Raw genomic sequence first — 11529 nt, forward strand, 5'->3', positions numbered from 1 at the left:
AGTAATAATAACTCAAGAGCTCAAGTGCAAAATACCAACACGATGCAGTACAAAAGCCTAACAAAAAACCTGAAGAGTCAGAAGAGACACTTGACAAACTGAGGATCACCCTGTTCTGCTTAGAGGTCTTTTCTGACATACATTCTTCATACACTGAAATATCTGCGTAATAAACATATACTTCTATCAGTGCTACAATTAAGCTTGCAAAATGCAGCAGGAGGGTCATTGCTGATTATTTATTCCAATGCACAGGGTTTCAATTAGTCAGAAAACACAGGCAGCTGTTTGCTATTAAATGGGAAAGAGATGGTTCTTCAGGAGCCTATAGTAGTCAGTAGCTGCACAACGATCATGCGCATGTCTGAAAGCATGCAGCATGCTGCTGCCTTACAAGAGTATCTCCAACCAGCTTGACCAGACCACCAGCGCAAGAAATCACAGGTCCTGTTCACTGTAGTAGAATGTAGGCCAGGCCAGTACGTGTGCACTGACAATATAACACTGAAAAGCACCAACTAGCTCTGCTTGCTGTCTCCGGACATCATAGTAACATCGAAAACTCACAGACAAAACCAAAAGCTGATACAGCATTTGGGAGACTAAGTACAACTTTCTTTGATACTTTTCTTGGGGAAGGGGAGGCAGAGGACAAATGTCTGCTCTGCAGTTGTCCTCCTCTTCTGTACAGCTCTGGAACTTAAACAATCCACATTTCTAAAGGTGTTTTAGTTGTCTTTGTTGTCTTCATGCCGTTTTAATATAAAAGAACAGGTAAGATCTTGAATACTAGGGTCTCAGAGTAAGGCAAATACTTAGAAGCAAAGCAATGCTCTTGCAGGCCCAGCACTACTGGTCCAGACATCTGGACATTACACGATAATCATCAGCCTACACAAATGTTTCCTATGGCCTGTTGACATATGGCAAACAATGGTGAGATTGTATTGAAGGAATTATACGCTCAATACACCACTCATCAATCTCATCAATTCCACACTGTGAGAAACCAGAGATGAGACACCTCCTGTAACAGAAAACAGTACTGGTGACACCAAACGCTACAAATCCTACCAGAATGCAACTTTATAGCAAAGAAGATGCCAGAGGGCGAAGCTGGCAGTTATGGAAGTCTCTGGCTCTGACAGCTTGATCACCTACCTGTTGCAGAAATTGGACTAATTTCTCACCAACAGGACCAGAGGAAGCTGAATCCAGCACATATCAGTTCAAAAGAGACTCCATCCAATGACAAGTAGAGAATATCTTTGATGATGATGCTCTGGCTACTCTAGTAAATTCTCTGTAGTCTCCAAAATATATTTTCATGCACGCAAGATATAACTTTGTCGATTTGGGGCAGGGAGAAACAGGCTCAACCGTAAACATTTTCAGTGGATACTCTTTGCCATAGTGTGCCATGTGGATCCATTCTCAGATAACTGCAGGGTCAAGATTAGGATAGATTAATAGAACTTTTCATAAAAGTGGTTTTGCACATGTATGACAAGTTCTCAACCCTTGTAAAACATGAGGAAGAGTTAATGCAAGAGGGACATCTGCATTCCCTTCTTACCTCAGCCACTGCAGTCCATATAAACCTGGATATATCATTTTATCTTGTAGCATACCAGTTCTGATACCCATAAAGCAGTGACAAAACTACTTCAAAGGAGTGCTGTTTTATCAACTCATGTTTGAAAGATACTCATAAGACACTATAAAATATCATAAAAACACCCATGAGTACAAACCAAGTGATGTGAGGATTCATTTCAAAACCTTCCCATGTGTAACATGTTAGTTTCTTCAGATTACATTATGTTATGGAGTTTTTCACAATCTTTCTTGCCTTCAGAAAATTTGAGAATACACATAAAATCCATAATTTATTGTACCAGGTCTTTAGTAATAAATACAGTATATTGCTTTTAACTGCAATTGTGGCTAATTCCCAGATGACAATTTTTCTAGCACATCGGCAAAGCATACACAGTTCTTTGACTCAAGTTATTAACTAATATTATTAACTAATTCTGTAGAAGAAACCACTGAAGTGTAAAAATTGCTTCAACCCCCTTTTAAGAGGAATTAAGATGTAATGATGAATGAATTTCAGAAACTCGGGGATTTTTATTCAAATTTATTTCAACACAAGATAAAATGTTTTCATGCTTATCTAAAAATATCATTCGCCAGGCAAGCCTGTCCAAACCTATTCTCTCCCTCAAGCCACCAATCAGAAGCACAAAATGGACCTCGTATTCTCCTTACCTTCTTCCAAGAGATATCAATCCTTCCTTTCCTGTACCCACTTGACACCTAAAAAACTGTTTCTTTTCTCTTCCAGGAACATACATTGCTTGTCAAACATCTACCTTCAAAGTTCACATACTTCAAAATACTATATAATGTCTCCACTTAGCCATTCCATGACCTTTATAGTACTCTTCAATCCCAGATACATCCAAGCTGAGAATCTGTTAAAGCTCCCTACAGCAGCTCCTTAACTGAACATTACACAGGCCAAGAACTTAAATGTCTTACAAGCAAGACAAAGTGATGGAGGAGATGTCTTCTAGTGGCCAATAAACAATCTAGACAGAACCTCCACACAAGTTACTAGCACAAGACAGGGGGCTATGCTAGGAGGACTGCTTAATGTATCCTCAGCTCTCTAGACTCCATCAGAGAGAGTGACTAAACAGACCTTTGATCTGACTCAATATTTGTTCTTAGGTGAGCTCTCAAGCCCAGATATCCCTTGACATTTCATCAAAGCACACATCACATACCTCCAGGATTTATAAAAAGCCACATCCTTACTCAGCAAACCTCCCAAATCTTACACTTGAAGAAAGAACATCCATCACATCTTCAATTCTCAGAATTCAAACTTTGCACAGCCATGACACACCCTATTATTTACAGTCTAGAAGGCCCTAAAGTATTACAAAAATCATACAATAGGACAGTGAGAAATTTTTATATAGAAAACATTCTATCAATCAACCTGCCTCACTAGCACTTACTTTGCCATTGTCTCCAGTGTAACAAAAGACCTGCAGGCACAAGTAAGACAGCTTTTACTCACATGCTCTGGAGTGTCATCAGTGGAACACTGTCAATTTCGGGTCATATGCCTGTTCAGAACTGCTTATGACTAAAAAGAAGTTATTCTAAAGAAGGATGCTTGTGACCTAAACTGATTGGTAAAGTTACTTTAACCCACTCAGATCACAAAGTACAAAATAATTTTAATGCATCCTTGCTTAAGCACAATTTTTTTGGTATCAACCAGTTATGATTGCAAAATTCCCTATGATGTTATTCCAAGCAAGTTTTATAATATACATCTGCACACCCCCTCTCTCTGAAAAAAATGCTTACCGTTTGCATTTCCAAGTACTAGCATGTATATGCACCAGTGAAAAGACAGAAATAATGAAGTTGTATCTAGACAGTTATCAACACTTGATAGATTATCTGTCTGGTCATATGTTCCATGTTTTAAGTGCAATTTAAAAATTTAAAAATCAGTATTACAGTACTTTGTAATGTCAGAGGCAGAACCTTAATTTAACTTTATAATTCTAGATACAATAGCTTTCCCTTGAATATGAAGTGATGTATCACACATTTCAAACTGGGTATTCTATAATCATAGAGCTTTTTGTTACTGTTAAAACTGCAATTTAGTTTCTGAGGCAGTAAAATGCAGTAGTACAAGGAATACATTAGAAAAGGTTTTAAAAATTAGGCTAAGAAAAATCATTGCAGCTGGAATTTAAGTACAGAAAATTATAGGAAAGGATTCAGAAAACATTTAATAGAGAAGCCTAAATAACATATACATTTTAAGGTAAAATACATGCTTTTTTAATTGCATTGATATTGTAATACTTGACTAGCCATCCCCTGTTTGGATGGGCACTTATTCCTAATTTAAAAAATACTCCTAGCAAAAAGCCTATCAAGTCTTTCTTCTACATGTGTCTTATTTATTTTGTTCTCATTCCACAGCATCTCAGAGTAACAGCACAAAGCTGGCAGGAAAATCTTACTGTGAAACATACAGCATTAAATTATCAGTAACACCACTATATTTGTCAACAGAATTATTCCTCTTGCCCTCTCTTCCCCATGCTACAGAGGTGAACAGCCTCTCTTCTTTTATTAATCAAATTTCTTCACCTAACTCCCACAAACTCAGCAGATGACGTTATGACAGCCAAAATGCACTTTCATCTAACCAAAATACTTCCTTTTGCATAATACTTAGTTGTCTTGAATGCAAACCCTAAAGCACAATTCATAGAAAAATACCAGGCTTTGTATGTAATTCCCCACCATTTTTGGTAAAGACAATAAGTCAGTAAATTACAGTGGGTTTAGCTGTATCAAGACTCACAAACTGCATCCTCACTTGCATATATCATGTTTTACTCAACACAGCAGATTCTAAAATTATTTATACAAAGCTAAAAACCATAGAGCTCTCAGAGGTGGGTTCAAGCTTTTGAAAGTGGTACTAATTTGCCTTTCATGCTGAAATATAACAAAAAACCCTCAATGTTTTGCTTCATTAACTTTATTTTATTTATCAGCTGGGTGAAAGTGTTTGTGGATACTTGTGTCACTAATGGTATACCTATGTACATGTTTCATGGGGAAACATACCTGTACTGGGTAATTTTTACACACACAGGAAATATTTTTTACTTGTTCAAACTCGTAATAGGAACACATGCTCTGCCACAAAGATATTACTGTCCATAATCCACTAGCAAAAAGCAAGATGTGCACTTGTTAAAAATATTCCGTATTTGTGTTCCCTTCCACAAACAAGAAATGCACAACACTTTTGTTCTGGTTAATTCCCAGTCAACTATATAGGGCATGGGTATGGGCATACCATTTTACAGTTGAAAAATTAGAAATGCTCATATTCAAAGAAAACAATCTAGACTAGACAACGAAGACGACAAAACCTAATATGAAGCTGGCATTTCTAAGTTAGATCATAGCGAACAAAAGTTCTGGTCAATAAAACAACAGCTACAGCATTATTGTGTATCTTCAGTTATGTATTCCAGAGGAAAGACATAGGATTAACTTTTTGCACAGAGTAAGCTTCCGTATTGGTACCTTGAGTTGGTCAAGAAGAAGTACATACAGGCTGCATGGAACTTTGAGATCTTTAATACTTCCACTGCCTCTGCTTGTGATGTACAATATCTATTTCCTAGATAAACAGAGAAGTTAGGTCCCCAGAGTCTGAATCCAGTACCTTTCATAAGCCCTAACTTCATTTTTAAAAACGATAAAAGAAAATGTAATTTGCTTTCCAGCTTTACCAGTAATCCATACGTGTTCATATTGCAGACTGCAAAAACATCTGTGAGATCAATAATAAACATCCTACTCGTCGTTCGTTCTTCTGCTTTATTTAAAAAGAACATTCCCCAGCATACACCCCAACTCTACACTTTCTCCGGTTTGAATGATGGAACATGGATAACAGAAATAGAAAAAATGCATTGCAAATGGCCAAATGCATGTTCTTTACCAAAAGGCAGGAGACCTTCCGAGATGAAATCAAGCAGTCTAATTTTACATTTCTGTAATACATATGCATTTCTGAATAACAAAAATGTTACAGTAAGACAGCAAAAAGACTGCAAGTCTCAGATATTACTGAATATCAGAATCACATTTGCCAGTGTGTCTCTCCTCAACATTCTTCCTAGTAAAGAACCCCATGCCCACAGGTTCTTTGTTCCAGTTACAGGGTACTTAGACAATCCCACTTAGTGTTACGGTTTGTTTTTTCCTCCTACCAGTCTGCTTCCACTGAGTCATTCAGGCACACTCTACTCCACATCTTGCCTCCTACATATTTTAACTTGTCTTCAAACTTCACAAAGTTGGGAGCTTTGCGCTCCTTCTTGATACCCATTTCCCACCTAGCGGTAGCTGGAAAAACATCACGGACAAGTAGTCACCCCATTTATATCTGTAATAGTAAAGTTCACTACAGATTACACGTCTAGACAATTTACTTATAGAAAACTAGAAAATCCCTGCTGACCACATGCAAGCTTGGATTTATTTACTTGAGTTCTTCTGTCATGGAGACAGCAAAAAGCACCATCCCTATTGCTGCAAAAAGCACAATTGTTTGCTAAATGTGAAATCCCTCAACCCAGATAGAGGAAACCCAAACCAAGAAGCACTGGAACCTCTCAAGAAGATGCGTTCAAAATTATTATTTTTTAAATTCAACCTCAAGCACATACCTTTTTTTTGGTGCTTGTCACTTAATATCCTTAAAAATATGATTTTAAATGCTTGTGCACTGATTGCTACTATCCATAATACGTACTGATTTACTACAGCAACACTGGAAAAGGTAAAAGAAAACTTTTAAAACACTGCAAACATAAAAGCTCAAATTCTTAATGACTACAGGACAATAGATATGTATTTATGTATAACATTAAATACTTCTGCACATTGTTGCTAGAAGCACAGCATTTCCATTTTATAACCTGATATGATTTTATGTATTTTCAAGTTACACCTAATTCACATATTTTCACAAAAATGCCTTTAGCTGCTTTTTGTGTAGAGCTTTTTACCTCATTCTTTTGGCTTTTCTCCGTGCATTTTGCTGTTATTGCTCTCATTTACCTTTTCGCTTGTCACGACTAAGTATTTTTATTATTTTCTTCCTGCAGCCTCATGTGGAAAGACGACAAGGTGCCCTTTTTGTGGAGTGAAACGCTCTTTTGTGATTTTTATGAAGGCAGCAGCTGCACCTGGGTGGGTGATTTACTGCTCGCATTAGGACGGCAGAGCATTAGCCAAACCTTGAAACAAAAACCTGTCACGGATTCTGAACTATTTCGATTTCACCCTGGCGTGAAGCACAGAAAGTCCTGGGGCCCTTCCACAGCCTTAAGGCCGTCCCGCCTGCCGGAACCGCGACCACCCGCCCCCGGCCCGGTAGCACACACCAGCGCGACCGTTGGGAGCCGGCGGTTGGCCCCGCCCCCTCGCTGAGGCGGCCCCTCCCGCCCCCCCCCAGACGGGGGCAGCGGGCAGGTGAGGAGCTCCTTCGGCGGAAGGACTCGGCTCCTGCCACCCGGGACTGATCCCGCACACACCAGCGCCCGGACCGTGTCCCGGCGGGGCAGAGCGCGTACGTGAGTTATTCCCTGAGCGCCGCCCGACTCCAGCGACCCGTCGGGAAACAGCCCCGCCTCCCCGGGCAGCCCAGCCCAACCCCGCCTCTCCCACAACTGTGGTGGGCGGTCCCTAATGAAGAGGCCCCGCCCCCAGCGGGGGTGAGGCGGGAGCTGGAAGACGCCACCACCCTCCTCAAGGCCGCGTAGCGGAACGCCGAGCGAGCGAGCGGCGCCCCCTCCATGCACTCGATGCTCGCGCCGACCCCTGGCATCCCCACCACCACTTCCGGCGGCGCGGGAGGCTGGAGGGAGCGGAACGGCCGCCGCTGCCGCGGTTGGCGGAGGAGGCCGGGGGGCCGCTGCCGCCGTGCCCCTCCTTCCCCGCCGAACAGGTAGGGGGGCGGGGCCGCTCCTCCCCCAGGGCACCGGGGGTGAGCGGAGAGGAAGCGGGGTGGCTTCCTGGGGAGCATCAGCCGGCAAACAGGGGGCCATGGTCGCGGCGGTGAGGAGCGCGGGGGGCCCGGCCCGGGCCGGGGCAGGAGGAGGAGGAGGAGGAAAAAGAAGCCGGTTGTGGCTGGCGGGAGGGTTTTGGCTGGCCCGAGGAGGCGGTGTCCCGCGGCGCTGGGTCCTCGGGGCCCGTGAGTAGCGAGACGTTTCCTTCCCCGGGAGGAGGGGCGAGGAATGGCGGCCTGTCGGTACTGGGGAGCCGCAGGCCCAGCCCTGCCCGGGGCAGCTGGCAGGTGCTCGGGAAGAGCCACGTCGGTCCTGGCCTCGGGGCGTGGCGTGGGCTAGTCGCCGGCAGCTCGGCTGGCAGAGAGTTGGGCGCAGGCGAGTGGGCAGGAAGGAAGCTTTAAGGATCATGCTGGTCTCTGTCCCCCTTTCTTCTTTTTGTCTTTGGGGCAGGAGCCAGGTACCGCCAAGCAAGGGATCTTCTGGGCTTTCTGACAGGCGTACGTTTGCGTCCCTGTAACCCGGAGCGTCCCTGTTATGGTGCCAGCTGCTGTCCTGCCACCGGGCATTTGCACAATTGGCTCCAAAGGAAATGGATCTTGGCCAGGGCCAGCGTGGAACTTGCCTTGTGTGGCTCGTGTGAGCTATTTCCCTGAGAGTACTGAGATGCTAGTTTCTGCCAAACTGATGTTTTTAATGGATGATCTTCAGGGTCAAATAAAACAGCCCCTGCTCCTTCATAATGTTTTTTCCATGCTGGGTGCAAGTTGTTAACTTACTTGGAGGCCAAAGAAATTTTGCTATTCTAGTTACTTGTTCATTTGGTTCTCTTTCATATAATGATCACTCTATTTTACGTGTGTGCTAGGTTAAAATCTTGCTCTGCACAGGATTTTTTTTCAAAGGGGAAGAAGCAAAAAGGCTTTGATCTAAGAATGTGGTGTTTACATTTTTACACACAGGAAAAAGAAACGGAGGGAAAAATGCTATTTTATAGCGGGACAGCTTTAAAGCCACTTGACTCTTCATAAAACTGATTTTTGCTGCGTTTGTTCAAAAGGTGAATCAATTGCTTGGGGGATTTTAGTGAGAGGAGGATGAATAGTGTTTTTGATACTTAGAAAAATAACAGTTTGAGAAGTCACAGTGGACTTCAGAAGAGTTCTGTCACTGTTAGTAATGAAATTACTTGGTGGAGAGTGTTTCAAAAGGATACATAACACTTAGAGTTTCTTCAGTTGTTAAATAATGTTCCTTGAAGTGTTTCTTGAATATGATGGGGTTTTTTGTTTCCTTCAGAACATAATAGAGAAAAACCAATTACTATGCATCGTCTTCTTATGGATGGCTTTGAGCGTGATTAGAGCTATCAGTCCTTACTACTTTAGTGGTAGGCTTAGTAATCTGCAAGAAATTAAAAGGACAGACTAAAAACTGCTGGTGTTTCCAAAGAAATATTTTTAATATAAATAGTTGAAAATCGGGAAAAAATGTGTTAATTGTGGTGTGGCTTAATGCCAGTAGGCAGCTAAGGACTACATAGCCACTTGTTCACTTTCCCCCCACCCCCATAGTGATGGGGGAAGAGGAAAGGAAGAGTGAAAGGACGAGTAAAAGCAAGAAAACTTACTGATTGAGATAAAAATTGTTTAAGAAGTGGAGGAAAAGTGGAAAAAGAGAAACAGAAAACAAAACAGGTGATGTAAAGGCAATCAGGACTCCCACAGGTAGACCGATACCCAGGCAGTTCCTGAGCCAAAAGATGACTAACCTGTGTAAACCCCCTCCTCTCACTTTTTATTGCTGAGCAGGACGCTTTATAGCATGGAATATCTCTGGTTATTTCAGGTCATCTGTATGGTTGTGTCCCCTCCCAACCTCTTGCACACATTCCAGTCTATTCACTGGGGTGGGCCAGAAAGAGAAATGGAAAAGACCTTGATGCTGTGCAAGCTCTGCTCTGCAATAGCTAAAACAGTGTGTTATCAGTATTGTTTTGGTCACAAATCTGAAACATGGCAGCATTCAAGCTGCTATGAAGAAAATTTACTCCATCCTAGCCAGACCCAATACATAAATACATAAATTCTTCTTCCTTCTGCTTCTTCTGATCCTAAAACAGGTATTACACAAGTAATATCTAAATTAGTTGGTAGGTTTGTGGTAGGTACAAAACTATGCATTATACAATTCACTCAATTTTTGGACTCTGGAAGCGCACATGACAGTACATGGCTGTGTCTTCTGCTGGACATACGCCATTCTCTGGGTTTCAGTGAAGGTAGAAAATGAGGTTCAGGTTATTTCTGCAGCTCTTGTTCCTGCTGAGAAAGTGTGACATTAACAAATGCTGTGTGCTTCGCAAGAGGAAGTGTACGCTGAGCAGGAAAGGTCTGAACAGACACCAATGAAAACACAAGTTCAGCTAACATGTACGCAATGGGTAGATTTCTAAACACATTGTCTTTCCTTCATGGAAAGACTTTGGAGTTGAACTTTGGAGTCCTAACTTTGCATACAATTCTTCCGGTAAGAGTAGTAATTCGTATCCTGGTTTAGTGACCAAGTAAGGATCACAGAGTGTCTTCTACAGCCACCTTTACTCTGCTTTCCATAGTGGTGGAATGTTATAAATATAGGACTAAAGGGTATTGGGCAGTCATCACGCCCAGTCTTGTTCCAACCTAATAGTAGGTTGTATCTAAAAAGGAAACATAACCACATTGCAAGTTTTATACTAATCCTTTGTTTTTCAGCTACACTTGTCATTTCTTGTATTGTATAATAAATTACCAATGTTCACACAGATTACATTTACTGCATGTGCCTCAGGGCTCAGTGTTGGGACCATTTCTGTTTAACATCTTTATTGATGATCTCGATAAGGACGTAGGGTGTATCATCAGCAAGTTCACAGATGACACCAAGTTAAGCGGGAGTGTTGATTCCCAGGAGGATAGGGAAGCTCTACAGAGAGACTTAGATAGATTGGATCATTGGGCCAACATCAATGGTATGAGTTTCAACAAGGGCAAGTGCCGGGTCCTGCACTTGGGCCACAATAACCCCATGCAGCGCTGCAGGCTTGGGGAAGTGTGGCTGGAAAGCTGCCTGGCAGAAAGAGACCTGGGGGTTCTAATTGTCAAGCGGCTGAATATGAGCCGGCAGTGTGCCCAGGTGGCCAAGAAAGCCAACAGCATTCTGGCTTGTATTAGAAATAGCATGGCCAGCAGAAGTAGGGAGGTGGTTGTGCCCCTGTACTCGGCACTGGTGAGGCCACACCTCGAGTATTGTGTCCAGTTTTGGGCACCTCAATACAAGAGAGATATCAAGGTGCTGGAGCAAGTGCAGAGGAGGGCAACAAAGCTGGTGAAGGGCCTAGCAGACAAATCATATGAAGAGCGGTTGAAGGAGCTGGGACTGTTTAGTTTGAGGAGGAGGAGGCTGAGGGGAGACCTCATCACTCTCTATGACTATTTGAAAGGACACTGTAGAGAGGTTGGTGCTGGTCTCTTCTCACAGGTAATTAATGACAGAACAAGAGGGAATGGCTTCAAGCTCCAACAGGGTAGATTTAGACTGAACATTAGGAAAGAATTTTTCACAGAAAGAGTGGCCGGGCATTGGAATAGACTGCCCAGGGAGGTGGTTGAGTCACCATCCCTGGATGTGTTTAAGAGACGTTTAGATGTGGTGTTGGGGGATATGGTGTAGGGGAGAACTTTGTAGAGTAGGGTAGATGGTTGGACTCGATGATCCCAAGGGTCTCTTCCAACCTAGACAATTCTATGATTCTATATACTAGCACATTTTCCATTTAAAAACAGTGGGAAAAGCATTTTTCATACATGTGTGATGAGAAGTATTTTTGAGCTGGGGAAACCAAACC

The sequence above is a fragment of the Vanellus vanellus genome, assembly GCF_965231255.1.
Source record: "Vanellus vanellus genome assembly, chromosome: 2".
Lineage (NCBI taxonomy): Eukaryota > Metazoa > Chordata > Aves > Charadriiformes > Charadriidae > Vanellus > Vanellus vanellus.